Source organism: Aulonocara stuartgranti (assembly GCF_965226115.1).
Source record: "Aulonocara stuartgranti genome assembly, chromosome: 23".
NCBI lineage: Eukaryota > Metazoa > Chordata > Actinopteri > Cichliformes > Cichlidae > Aulonocara > Aulonocara stuartgranti.
The window spans coordinates 37,531,075-37,546,607 of NC_138958.1; positions in this window are offsets into that span (position 1 = coordinate 37,531,075).

Genomic DNA, 15,533 nt, shown 5'->3' on the forward strand with positions numbered 1-15,533 from the left:
GGAAGTGGGCGGAGCCTTTTACCGTCATTTTATTGTGACGCAAAGTACAAACACCTGTGGACACACAATCCAACAGAAACGTTTCCAGCGGTGAGTATCATGGTTGCTAGGCAACCTGAGCAGTGCGACGGAGCCTAGACCGTCCCATTTCACAAGCCTCTCACTTCCGACCTTAGCGGTCTTTGAGTACGCGGCCCTTGTGGACTGCTAAGGCTGCGTATTTTAAGGCTGCAGACCCTGAATTGGGATACAGCCACAGAGACAGAACACCAAACCATGATAACCGAAACATGGGAAAATAATAATCAAAACTGTACACTAAGAAAGCAGAACAACAAAGCATGGAGCAGCAAAAAACCAAAACACAGACAGCAATAAATACAAAACACACAGTGAAGGGAAAGGGTGAACACAAGACCCAGGGAACACAGATAAACGTGAAGGCAAGAGGACCTAAAACAGTGAATAAAAAATAACCACAAACTCAAAATGCTGGGTCGAGAGACCCAGGACCATGACACCTAAATGCATTGAGTTGCCACTATGTGATTGCCCAATTAGTGAGTAGTTAACGAGCAGTTCGAGGTGTACCCAATAAAGGTCACTCTTTTTTACATTTGTTTTAGAATTGCAATATCCTCTTTACACAGGGCCAGGAAAGCATTTCCCCTTGAAAAATAAGATAATAGAAAACAACCTATATTTGTATTCACTCAGGTTCTCTTCATCTAATCTGATAACAGATAAATGAGAGAACAAACCAAAAAATAAATAACTTATCAGTCAAATACTTTTTCATACCACTTTGTAAGTACGTAACTGTATTTACTTAGTATAACTGTGAATAATTACACAAAACCTTAGTGTTTCATATAAAAGCAAAGCTTCATATGTCTTCTTTCCAACAAGGTAAAGCAGGCTTTTATTACAATTAAGTTCAACATACAGTGGTTCATTTGGTGTGGTCATTTTGGAACATTTACCAGTTATCTAACCCACATGTGAATTGGAAGGACTGTGTAAGAATTGGCGGGACAACTACACACAAGCCTCATTATTATTCACACATGTGTGAATATTCATGAGGTCCTGCTATTACACACGCTACCACCAGGGACACTCTTGGTGATACACAGATTTAACACAAAATCAAGTTTATATGTATTAAACCGACATCTTGATTTTTTTGTTTTTTTAGGGTTAGTGGACCAATAGAAACCACTCTACGTTGTTAGATTTCAGTCAAAATTAGCAGGACACCGCCTCTGTCCTGTTAATTCAAAATGTCCTTCTAGTGTGGTGTGTATTCAGACGAAATGTCCAGCTAATACATGTTTACCAACGCACACACACACACACACACAAAGCTTCTTGTTTGATCAGGTCAAATTGCTAAAATACAAAGAAATGCACCTAAAAACCGCACTATGTAGAGGTAAGAAGATTCTTGGAATACGTTCAAAACCCTTTGTAGGTATGAAGTGGTAAGAAGAGGAGAACAAGGTCATAAAGTATATTTTTGTTTCATGTAGGCGTTCTGACCTTCAATAATTATGTTGCATATTTATTCAAATACAAATTGTAGCTGTAATTTTTACATTTCTTGCTGCAAGATTTTGTACATGTTCAGTCATTCACACGCATACAAATAAAAGCACACATTCTCAAGTTCTACTTTACGAGAGGCATTTAAATTCATGTGAATAGATGTAACCAGTACAAACCACAAAATAAATATTGGATGCGACTAGAGAACATATATGACATGTTGAACAATTATGTTCCTCATTTTGTGGCCCATGTGTAATTAATAGACCAGCAACAAGCGTTATGCAGCTGCTATTGATCCTAAACATCAGAAAGAATAAGCATCTTACAGTGATGCTGCCTGCTGAAGTGTTATCACGTATGCAGTGAAGGCCTCAGTGGGCACACAGTGCTCTCAAGGGTCCTACTGTTGAAAGTCGAGCCTTCCCAGAGCTGTATCTCTTACCCATTCACACATGTACCACTGGTTCCCACGGGCTCCACTACACCATCATAACCATTAGGCTGCTGCATTGATATCCGCTCTTCATATAATATGGCAGCAAAACAGACACAATGCAAGCAGCTCTACTAAGGAGCTTAGTTCTGCTGCAGCCAATGTTGATGCATTTAATGTATTATTTAGCAGAATCAGTGATTAGAACACGCACATTTAAACTTTTAGCATGCCACAATATGGGATGCTGTCATTTCCCCTGACTATTGGTGTAAAGGCAGATTACATGGGGAATGGGAAGTCATTGTGAAAGCACACACTGCAGCACAGTCTTCCATCTAATAAATACTAGTGGAAAACAATACCAATTGTGGACAAAATTATAGGGATCCTAAAATACATACTGTTTCTCCGAGTGAGCATTTGCACTAACTGTGGTAGAATCCGCTTTGTCGGAGCTGCCTGACATGCAGTTTGAAGGGTGTGTTTAAGAGGACTGGATAGGGTATTGATTTTAAGACTTCAGAGTTTATCAACTGTTTAATTTCATTGCTGCCTTTTGAAAGGCTCCTTGTTAAGATATTAATTCAAACTTGGCAATAAAAGCATTTATGACAATTCAGTAGTTCCTATTACCTTGTAAAGCCATTGTGGAAATGTGTAAAATGATGAATCAAGTAGGGACAACAAAGTTGCAAACATTTATCTGACTCACTGCGATAAAACGGGTGTGTCATCTTTTTTCAAGCAGCTTTTTCATGGTATGCAGAAGAGCTAAGTGTAAGCACCATTTGTTGCTCAATAGATATGACAAGTCAGTGTTTGCTGATAACTGGGTGAATGGTGTTATAATCCAATTTTATTTTGAGAGGAAATGCAGTGAATCAAGGATTTGTCATAATTACGTGGCAGCCTCTGAGGGTTGACATCGATGAACCCAACGATCAATTGCCAAAAAGTGAGGTTCTTTCAGTGACCACTTGAGACTGACACCAAAAGCTAACTGGTCCCCACAGGGCCCATCATGCTGAAATGACCAACTTCACAGCATATAAATAAACTAATTTCTCATTTCATTTGTATAAAAGCTTAAAGTTGTACGCAGTAAAGGGTGTTGCAACTTTACCATGTATAACTTGGTATTATGGCTATAATACATGGTATTGTGGCTGGCTCTATGGTTACCAGACCAAGTTAGCACATTTTCTTTTACCCATAGTCTATTGATACTCCTTGCCAATCCAGCGTATTAACATTATCTGATGACTTAGCTGTCCATGTGTCTTCCAAACCAACAAGACAGCCAAAATATTTTCTGTCTTTTTACTTGGTTGTGTAACCCAGCTGGAGAAACGGGTTAAAACAAGATGAGCTTTATAAGGTATTTGTTTAGTTTCAGAATAATTCTTTTATTTGTTTTATTTTATTGTCACAAGAAGTGATAATGTGAAAAAAAGTTTTATTTTCACACTTCCTGCTGTGCCTAGCAGGAGCTTTATTTTGAAGTTTTCACAGGAAGTTGTGTGTTTACATGGCGTATTGTTACGAGCCATTAGAGGAAAAAGAAAAATCTGACGCTATCTTAATTTGCAGCAGAAACTGCCTTGGTTACGGAAGCAAGGCTTCATAAAAGTTGTTAAAAAGTGTTCAGAAGTTTTCGGCTAACATTTCAATAGTGAGTTGAATGTTAGACAGAACTGTCGAAATCAGCAGAGGTGTCAGCTAAGTTAATAGCGTTCCACATGTCTCTGTAAGCTAACTGATTTACCTTCTATGTTCAATGATCATGACAATGATGCTTATCATAGTAGTTAATGCACATTTCTCTACTGTAGGTGTCATGTCAATGATGAGCCTTTGTGTTATGAGGGAACAAATGCAATTTGATAGCTTTTGTGCCGAATTTAGTGTAACGTATGTTCTGAAGAAATTTAAGCTTTAACATTTGTATTTCATTTGTCTAATAATTGTGTTACATGTGTGTCTATTGCAACTATGTTGGTTAAGCAGAAGTTCTAACACGAGTTACAATTAACCTGTTAACTGAAGAGTACCACACTTTTTCAGGATGTAAGTAATTGCAAATTGCAGTTATCGTTGTTGAGTTTATGATTAATTTGAATGCTGAAATAAGTGATAGATCAGAGACTGTAAACCTGTTTCTAAATACATGTCAGGTCTTTTAGTAAGCTATGAACTCCATGAGGAAAGACCAGTGATTCCAATTGATGGCGAGCCTCCCAGTGTGATTTCCAGGATCCAGATCTGCACAGTCAGACGGCCAATGGTTTATCTGATTTCTGGTAGGATTCCACCAGTCACCCCGACTGGCAACAGTGAACAGACAAAAAAAGTGCACTCTAGACCAGCGGTCCCCAACCTTTTTTGCGCCACGGACGGGCTTATGCCCAACAATATTTTCATGGACCGGCCTTTAAGGTGTCGCGGATAAATACAACAAAGTAAAACTAGTACCGGTACCGATAAAAAGAAGATTTATTCATAACACACGTGAAAAGACCAAGGAAAACCGAGTTAACGATAAAAACGATAACAAAATAACGCTGAAAACCGATAAAAACCCTGAAAACCATACATTTCACACCTGAGCCTCAACTCTCGCGGCCCGGTAACAAACGACTCACGGACCGGTACCGGTCCGAGGCCTGGGGGTTGGGGATGTATCTCAGGTTGCATGTTTTCTTGTTTTCTTGTTCTCGTTAGAAACAGCAGCATGGCCTTATTTAATTAAATGTGAGAAATCTTCCCTCCTTTTTCCTGTTCCAGAAAATGTTGATTAATACTTTTTTGTGGAACTTGGAACTACTAAACATGCCCAGCTAAGTTACAGCTGGATTTCTTAACCATCTGTCTAGTGTGGTTTTGAAAAAAGTGAAATCTTTTGAAAGTTATGTCTTTTTTCCAGAAGTTGTATAATTTATGTTATTCTGAAAATACAACATTTTTAAAGTACATATAAACCTAAAGGGAAAAAAGTGCTTTTCCAGTTGGCCCCTCAAGTGAAAGTTTTATATTATGGTTACATCTCTTTTGGCAATTAGATCACTGTTTGAGGTTCATTTTTCCATTTATGGGGACCTAAACCCTATCATTTGCAACATAATGCCAGGATATTATTATTGTTATTATTATTATTATTATTATTATTATTGTTGTTATTAATAATAATAATCATCAGGGGGTCCTTTTGTCCCTCTGTGGGGGGATACTCCCACTAGGTTTATATCTGGGACTCTCCACCATTTGACCTTAGAACTGAAGAAGCTTCTCGGATGAGAGGTGAAACGTCTTCAAGCAACTTAAAGAAGTCCAGACGCTTTTCTTTGCAAGCTCCTTTGACTTCAAAGTTTTCTCATGTGCCTATAGGTTTTTTTGTAGTGCGTTTTGATTCTTTTTCTAATTGGTTCTTTTAATCCATCTTGGGTCACCCTGTGTGTGTCTTCTTGTCTGAGGTACTGTTTGGCACCTTTATAACTTTTAAAAACTTTCAAAATTAAATTCAGTAAGCAACAATGTCATGTGGCTTTTCCATGTTTTTACTTCTCTCTTGTGTACCATGACTCAAGTTCAATATGGACATTTTAATATGAACAATTCCTCAGTTTGTGCAATTTTGACCCTCCCAGCCTTAAAAAAGAGACTAGTAAATTTGTTGCCATATCAAAATGAATTCTTGCTGTTACTAGCTGTTACTAGTTACTTGTTAATATTGCTTCATAGTTTATGCCACAGATATGTACATTTCTTTTGCTCTTGTTGGATTTTGTGACTTTTTAGCTTTTTGGTTTCTTTACTGCCATCTCAGTGCGCTAGATAAACTTTAAGTTTATAATAAATGGCATTTTACATTACTGGACTGTGCATGTTGCTTTGTGAAAATGATGCATTCTATAAAGTTTGAGAGGCAGATCAATTGAAGCAGGAGCATTTTTATTTATTTAATGAATTTTCTTTACCCTGTTCATTTACTTTTATGGCAGGTGTTATATTTATATGAAAAGCACTGACAGGTGCATAGATTTCATCTATACACTTCAGCTGTGGGATGACTCCTTTTTAAAGAGAATACTTATAAGCATATCCGCATCAAATTAGAAGAAAGCATAATTAAAAGCAGTGGAGCTGTATCCAGCACATCCTCACCTGTCTCTGAGAATGAACACCTGTCAGTGATAGAACACACTCTCTCTCGCTTGAGATGTCTGAACGGTGATAGTCTAATTCAATTGGAGTTGAGCCCAAAGGCAACACGGTAGCCTGGAATGTAATTTGTAATCAGCTTCACAACAACAACTCAATAGCGCATGATTAGAGCTCTTCTCTTAAATGTGCTCAACTCAGTGTTAAATCCACCAATCAGTATGACACCTTAGCTTCTCCTCTTCCGATTCACATTACCTTGAATAAATAAAATCAGGGTTTTTTTTGCAATGCATTGGTATGACACAGTCATTCATTATTAAGGCTTCAGGTCTTTGAAGGCTAAGAGTAATAATCTTGTTTGTTTTGTTTTTTTTTAAATCAGATCCAACACTTCATCTGGACACACAAGTCTGTCACATACAGAGTAGCATGTGGATAGCCTTGACAGAGGGATGTTGACATAGACTGGATGTGTACTGAAAAGCCTCTTGCCTCCCTGTTTGCACTGACAGTGGGTGGATGTAATGAGAGGAATGAGCTTTAGCCGAGGATTCAGTGAAGTTTACCTTGCACTTTTGCGGTGCTCTCACCTCAAGCCTATTGCTTCTTTCTTCCTTATTGACTATATTGAGCTGAATGCTGTAGTGTGCATGCGAATCAGAAGATGAATGGCATTTAATACGCATGAAAGCATGTTATAGTTCTATTAAAATGTTGCACAGGAACACAACACTTCGAGCACAGTGAAATGTCACTTCTTACTACTTATCAAAAAGAGAATGAATGAAAATTTCAATGATCAGGATAAAGGTGGAGGCATGTGTTTTCTGTGCCCTAGAGCCTTTCTTTTTCTTTATATGCTACATATGTATTGCCTTGTAACACTGAATTAACTAGTAGTAATACTGCTAGCTGGCATAGTTCAGACTGCAGTTCGCAAGTGTTACATAGTTCTAAGGGATGATCAATTGAGTTCTTTAGTGAATGCTGATATACATTTAAACAAAGGATGTTCCAGACAACTAGTATATGAACACTAATGATTTCCCTGCAACAATTATCACTGTTCTTTTCTCAACCATTGTTGCTACTCTTCTGTGAAACGGACAGCATAGAAATGCCATGTGTCCATCGAGTTGTAATTTTTGCCACTGGCAGTTACTTGTTACAAGCAAAATTAAATGTAACTTTTTATTTTCTAATTTTGCTGTTCTGCAAGAAAAAAAGAAAAAAAAGAAAAAAAGAAAAGTTTTTTAAAGAATTCAAATCCAATCTAATATAGAGCAAAGGAAAAATAGGCCAACTTTACCAAAAGAAATTGAGATGGGGCTCATGGGAAACTGTCATCATCTAGCCGCAGCTGGTGGTTTGTATTAAAATAGGGCAATTTTCATGTTCAGGTAAAAATCTTATGTTTGAAAACCACACGTATGCTTAAAATCTTAACATGGCTCTTATATCCAAAATATTTTGTATTTAATGGACATGCCTTAATGAAGTCTATTTGAAAGCTCTAGTGTAAACCGGATGCCATACTACTACAAAACTCAAATAAAAGAAGATGAAATTATTTACAGATTCATCGCTCTTATTTCCCACTAATACATGTAAATATTCTCTTACATATTTAAGTGTACGTGACATCCAAATTACTTTAATTAATTTTCCACCTGATCTGGGCAAATTACTGAGACAATGTATAAACGCTGTGCTATATGTGATGATACTATATACATTTTTATAAAATGTTAAATTTCATATCACAATATCATTGCTACAGCAATGCCATGCATCTGGTGTGCAAAACAACAAGACGGGCATGTCTCATAGCAAGAGCCGCATATCAGTTTCCAGTTATGATGTAGTACCTAACACTGGCGCTACTTCAGCATCACGCTCCAAACAGTATGTTGCCAAATATGCAAGTTTCACTACTTGAGGCCAAAGCACACTATTGAATGCCACTACAACAAGAAACTAGCAGATGGTGATGTAAAGAAAATCACTAGTATTTATATACTGCTTTTCTATTGAATTTTAGCACCCAAAGAAAGAGCTTGCTTACAACAGTCCCCATTTCCTTTTCTTCTACGACTAAGCACTTTTAACCTAAAATTCATACACTTACACTCAATGGATGCATTGGAGTCAACTTGGGATTCAGTCCACACTAGGGATCAAACCACTGACCTTCCATTTCAAATTGCCCCCTGTACCTGCTGAGCCACACCTGCCTAATATGTTAAGAAATTATGTAAACATATGACAAGAAGAGCAAACGGTGATTGAAATTGCCGATGGGGTTCATGATGGTAAAGCAAGGCTTTAAGCAGGTTCTTCAAAAGCTGGACCCAAGATACAACAATGCAGGTAGAAAATATTTTTCAGTTGTATTATGTGAGACAATATTGTGCAGGCTCCTGAAGACTTACAAGATTCATTTACTTTAGTTATTGTTAAGGCATCTTGTTTTAATAGATTTACACTTAGGTTGTCTGTCATCACCGTTTACTCACACTAAATGCAAGCTGGAAGCACCAATAAAATGTTCACATTTTTTTTTCTATTTTCAGAAATATTATTATTGCAAATATTCTTGAAATGTTGTCTTATAATTTCAAAGCTATGTTGTCCATGTCTATAATTTAAAATAGTATTATGCTCCCTCACTTCCCTCAGTGCATGGCTCTGTTGCAATCTGGCAGCAAATGAGACTAATGGAAAATAATTTCAATATGATTTGACTTCAGTTTGACTGAAGCTTGTAAGAACATTGCAGTTACAAATGAAAAAGTTTATCCTCAAAAAGTTCTATTTTTATGAACTGACATGGTAGAAATAGTTCAGTTATTTAAAATTCAGCATGCATTATAAGCCAGAACTAAGTCAGTTAAGCAGTTAGATTATATAAACATGTACTGATGATAATAACGTTGTTTTTTTGTTTTATTTTTTCAAGAGATTAGATCAAAACCTTCAAAAAGCCTGAACTTGCTGTTATAGATATTATTTCTTTGTTCACTGCATTAAGCTGTCAAGATGAAGAGGACATTGTAATTGAAACCATACAAAACATTTTAGTATTTCTCCTACTGTGGATGATAAAGGTGGGACTTATTGTTTGTTCATTATGAGTATCACCTTCTTGGAGTATTTTGGATAGTATAGCGAAGAAATGGAACCAGATTAATATATATATATATATATATATATATATATATATATATATATATATATATATATATATATATATATATATATATATTTATTTATTTATTTATTTATTTATTTATTTATTGACTAAAATTGATTGAAACAATTAAACTAATTTCAGTGGTTTTCTTTTGAAAACTGACATTCACTGTTCTATTTCTATTACCAAACCTCTAGGCTAGAACATGAAGTTAATGAGGAAGTGCCAAAAACCTCATCTCCAAACATGAGTCAGTCCACACACACTTGAAATGACCAACAGGACTGAGACATGTTTATCTACTTTTTGACCTAGATAGCTTTCAGGGAATTCTAACAAGGTTGGTTAGCAAGTTGCATTAATAAGCTGTACACAACAGTAAACTGTATTAATGCCATTAATAGTAAAATACATCTGCAGAGAAATCCCCTCATGTGGCTTACTATACATTATTTTATAACTTCACATGTCCCCCCCTAAATTTTAGTAACAACTACAAGCTAACAGAGCTATTATGCATTTCTAATGTACTGAACAATTAGTCACGTAACTCCTAAAAATCCCTTAAAACCAACACAATCATTGTAACTTTTACACAGTTTCAGACATGATATACCTCGCTCCTCTTCAACTTTTCTTTTTAGTTTTTTTTGTGTTGTGTTCCAAAAGAACTGGAATGTTCTGTCTGTAAAGGCCAGTTATGCAATAGAAGAATTAAATACCTCACAAGTTTTCCCCAAGCTCAAGGTGATAACATCCTAATGCTTTATCATTATATAACCCCATACTCTTTTATCACCTGGGCATTCTCACCTAGACTTCTCACTTTCTCAGATAACCGCATAAGCGTTTGCATCTTATATTCCTTCAAGCCATACACAGGAAAAAAGATAATTCAACAAGAGCTACTATAGAGAAGATGCATTGTAATCCACTGATTTTTATGCTGTTGTGTAAAAAAGATATGGCAAGGTGGTATCTTTTTACCCTCTTTCCTGAATCTCAAAGCTCGAAGGTGCCTGAGCAACAGCACCACAGTTATTCTTCCCATATTTCCTGTCATTCCCTGTGTGCCCAAAGTTTGAACTGAGATTATTGTAGAGGGACAGCAAGTCTCCTGTCTTTGTAATGGCTTGCAGAGAGAGTGACAGTACATTAGGAACTGCACATAGGTCTTTTTCGGTGGGTTTAAAGTCCACTGCATCAAATCAATTGAGCAACCAAAGGCTTTGAAACTGCATCAGGTATATATTTTATTGTCAGAGCAGTTTCAGTTTATTGGTTAAGTTGCAAGAACTGCAGGGTAGAAGTTTCTTGTCTGACCTTGGAGTCCCTGCCTTGTTCTGAATCGAAGGGTATCAATTAATGTTATTTTGTCCAACAACAATGATTGATGCTGTTGCTCCTTTATACACAACATATCTCACTTTTTCTTTCACAACTTGGTGCACCTGGTTATGGCATTAGTGAAGTTGACCAAACGACCCGGTGTGTTGTCTTTGCAATGAGCAGGATTAACGTGAATAGGTTGATTTTTTTTTAAAGAGATATATTATCTATTACTAAACCTAACCAAGTCGTTTTAAGTGGTGAAACTTTACCGAGCAGCTTTTAGTGCCCAAATCTATCCAGTAAGTAAAAAGAAAAAATGAACTGAAAGGGAAAAAAGGTAAGTAAAACAAGTTTAACCAAAAGAAACAAAAAAAAAAAAAGTCCCAGAAAAATTCAAACCACATCCGTTGACTGCCAAATCAAGAATGTATTTATTCCAGAACACCTCAAATCTACTTACGTGGCCATTGTGGGGCTTGAAAACAGGGCTGTTATCGCTCTGTGGGCAAAATTGCTACAGCTGATGTGTAAAGGCATAGAGGGTGAAGGACACTGGCACATTACCTTAACGCAGACCTTCCCAAAGTGTGGGGTCCGCCCCCTGGGGGGGGGGGGGGGGGGCGCAGAGCCATTGCAGGGGGGCGCGGTATGAAAAAAAAAACGCTTGGACACTGCTAGCATAATGGACAGGCTTTTGACAGGGCGCCCACACAAATGCAAAGCAGGAGATGAAGCATCACTGAATATGTTTCCAAACCAACTTCATTCTAAGCCAAAGACTAGAAAATATGGTGAAGCATATCTTCCCTTTGGCTTCACCTGCACAAGTGCCGAGGTAGGTCTCCCCTGCAGAATTAAACCAATTGGTTTTCCCTTCGTGGGGAGCATGGGCTGGGTTCTTCAAATCACGGACAAACAGTATCCCACATTCTTGATTTTTAGTTCACAAACACTTCTTGTAATGACTAACTACTCATGACATTTTGGAGATGTTAGCTCTTTATACAGTAAAGTTACAGTGGGATACAAATAATATCAGGCTGATCCTGCCACGATTTGTTCCCCCGGTTCAAATCACGGACAAACAGCATCCCACAGCTGTTTATGTTTTTGAACCCATTTTGCACAGAGAGGCATTTTTTGAAAAATGTATTGATAGCAATGTTGAATATTATTAAACAGGAAAAAAAAACAACTACAGGTACAATAATTACACCGTGACGCCTCTAGCTTTGTAAATAGAGGGACATTAACTGCATGTGTAAGCGTGTAAACCCGCAGATAGAGACAAAATACTTTTAATCTGAATATCTGCCATTCTGCAATTCATCTCATGTAAACAATAACGTGGCGCACAGCGTGACGTGAAAAAAGGCGCATACCTTTGAAGTTGCATGACCAACTCTGTATTCCTCGTCCACATGTAAACGCAAAAAAGGAGTTTTCTCAGTTTTCGGTGATTCGAAATGCCATTTATGTGTGGACGTAAGGTCCAAACACATAGAAACAGCTGCGTTTATAATACCCGTGCAGGTGTGGACGTAGAGTAAAAGAGTTAGTAGTTTATTTTCTTACTACCTGTAATGTATTGCAGATTACTTGTATTTAGTTAATTGTTTACTAAATGTTTGAGGTGTGAAATAAACCACAATGGAGCAAAATATGGGTGTGTGTGGTTGGAGGATGTGTTAGTGTGTGCATGTGCGCGCGCGGGGGGGGGGGGGGGGGCACATGCAACAATGTCCCTCTGTGGGACATTTTACTTGTAAAACAAAAGGGGGCCTGGCAAAAAAAATTTGGGAACCACTGCCTTAACGCATTCTTCTTATGAACACCAATACTGCGTTTTAGAATTCATAGGTACTCATTTCCAGAGCGTTCTCACTCCCGAGGCGTAACATGTCGACGTTTTGTCACGTCCCGCGGCGTTCCTGAGGAACGCGAAAGGAGACCTTCGGCGTTCTTATGGTACGCGGCGGGTTATTGCTGGAATCCAGTGCAATGACGCTCCCGCGGTAGTAGACGTTCCAGCCCTGTATTCCAGCCCTAAACCTAACCTTATCCCTAGCCCTGACCATAACCTTATTCCTGACCTTAACCAGGACTTTAATGATGTTAAATAGCGTGTTTCTAAGCGATTTGAAGAAAAAGAGCGAACATGTGTAGGTTCAGTCCAGACGGTTCTCATATTTCCTCTTTTTCCGAGGTCGTCATTTAGGAACGTGGTGGGTAGCCGAAAACGTAATATGGTGACGATTTGTCACCTAGCGTAAAATGTTACGCTTTGGGAGTGAGAACGGGTTGTCATTTCAGTAGGACATCATTGGAATCTTGCTCCATTGCCCCCTTCCAACAAATGTACCACATATAACAATCTGCAATGTATAAAACATGTTTTAGAGAAAAAATGTAAAGACAATAAAAAAAGTTTTGTGTTTTTACTTTTAAATTCATGTATACTACAGCATTGAGTTTATCTTCTGTATGTTCTGGGCAATGCTTAAAAAGCAGAAGGGTCTGTGTAAGACTGGTAGCATCACACATGAAGTATATATTAGCCTTCACAGCTGTGGTCGCTCTGTGTGTTAAAAGATGATTTACAATGATTCCTTATCCGGAAAGTAAATTGCAAGGGGGGTATGGGGTCCTTTTGTGATGATTCTGCCGCAATTTTCCCCTTTACAATGCGAGGCCAATGGAGCGTTCTCTCCTTATCTCCATGAGTCCTGGTTGGAGTTTTTGAAAGATGTTCCCTTTCCTCTATCTAGTTCTTGTTCAGCCATGAAGATAACAACCCCATACCTCCTCCCCACTGCCCACACCCGCTGACACATAATCACAACCCCGACTGAAGTGTGTATCTGTAAGAGCAGATTCTCACACTTATAATTCAAGGGCATAGTGCAAGCAAGGGTGGATGCGTGTTTTCCTGTGAATGTGTCCTGGTCAGATGCCATGGCTCCGTGTGCCGTAATGTATTTTCAAAGCAAAGGGCTTGTGCAACATTCAGAATGTCCGAACTCTGAGATTGAGGTGAAAAGGAATACATGCTTTTACTTTTTGGAGATGTTTTTCATAAGAAGCCTTGCAACACCTTCAAAAGCTGGGCAATAGAAGCTGTAAGATTACCAAACAATTACCTGACATAATAAATGGTCAGAATCTTCAGGGATCGGACCAGATGCTGCTAAATGGGAAGCATTTGGTTGACATTTTCCTTTGACTCCCTCACTGTGCAGAGATGCAATGCATGGGGGGGCAGACACAGCTCTAGGTAATGCAATAACACTCACAGCGAGCTTACAACCACATTTCCCTGCTTTCCTATGTATGTATTCTCTTTCAGCCACCCATGCTGGCATGGCATTTCGTCTTCAACGAATCTCTTATTCTGTTTGTGAAGTGACAGCGTAGCTTACTGTGACACTTAACCACTTGGAGAGAACATCAGTACGACATTATTCTTGCTCCTGCTGCAGATTCCCTATTCCTTTTTCTCCCCATGAGTCCATAAAGATGAAAAAGATGAGGGTGGTTACGATTACCATATTACATAGTGGCCCACGTCATTCCTGAACCATGCAATCTTATAGGTGAAAACTTTTCAGGTAGCAAAAAAAGTTAAACTGTGTTCATTCAGCTGGATGCCCAGAGTGGCATCATTTGAGGATTAGCTCTAACAGCTTGAATCTATTGATGAGCAGGTCTTTATTATACTGGGATTATATCTGAGTGCCAGACAAGATTTAAAACAAATATGTGAGGAAGATCAGGGTAATATATAAACCACTCTTGTGTGTGTGTGTATCTTTCACAAACAATGACCCCTGTTCTGTAGAGGGAAATCATCAGGGTGCAGATGAAAGGCACATGGGCCTGTCAGTACAGAATTCTGCTGGCTCGTTCTGCTGGAGTGCAATGAGCTTTGTTACTCGTTTGCTCACTTTAGCTTGCCAGGCACTTTAGGCCCATGTCCAGTGGCTCCAACATGAGTGGGTGGATTGGCACAAAACTTGGTGCAAAGAACTGTGGTTTCCAGACAATGTAACCCAATGACCTCTGTGATCCCCTGACTCTTTCCAAAGCCCAAACATAAGGTGACAATTCAACGTGTACCATCAAATTTGATAGATATGTACAGTGGGGCAAAAAAGTATTTAGTCAGCCACCGATTGTGCAAGTTCCCCCACTTAAAATGATGACAGAGGTCAGTAATTTGCACCAGAGGTACACTTCAACTGTGAGAGACAGAATGTGAAAAAAAAATCCATGAATCCACATGGTAGGATTTGTAAAGAATTTATTCGTAAATTAGGGTGGAAAATAAGTATTTGGTCACCTCAAACAAGGAAAATCTCTGGCTCTCACAGACCTGTAACGTCTTCTGTAAGAAGCTTTTCTGTCCCCCACTCGTTACCTGTATGAATGGCACCTGTTTGAACTCATCATCTGTATAAAAGACACCTTTCCACAGCCTCAAACAGTCAGACTCCAAACTCCGCTATGGCCAAGACCAAAGAGCTTTCGAAGGACACCAGGAAAAGTATTGTAGACCTGCACCAGACTGGGAAGAGTGAATCTACAATAGGCAAGCAGCTTGGTGTGAAAAAATCAACTGTGGGAGCAATCATCAGAAAATGGAAGACATACAAGACCACTGATAATCTCCCTCGATCTGGGGCTCCACGCAAGATCTCATCCCATGGGGTCAAAATGATCATGAGAACGGTGAGCAAAGATCCCAGAACCACACGGGGGGACCTGGTGAATGACCTGCAGAGAGCTGGGACCAAAGTAACAAAGGTCACCATCAGTAACACACTACAACGGCAGGGAATCAAATCCCGCAGTGCCAGACGT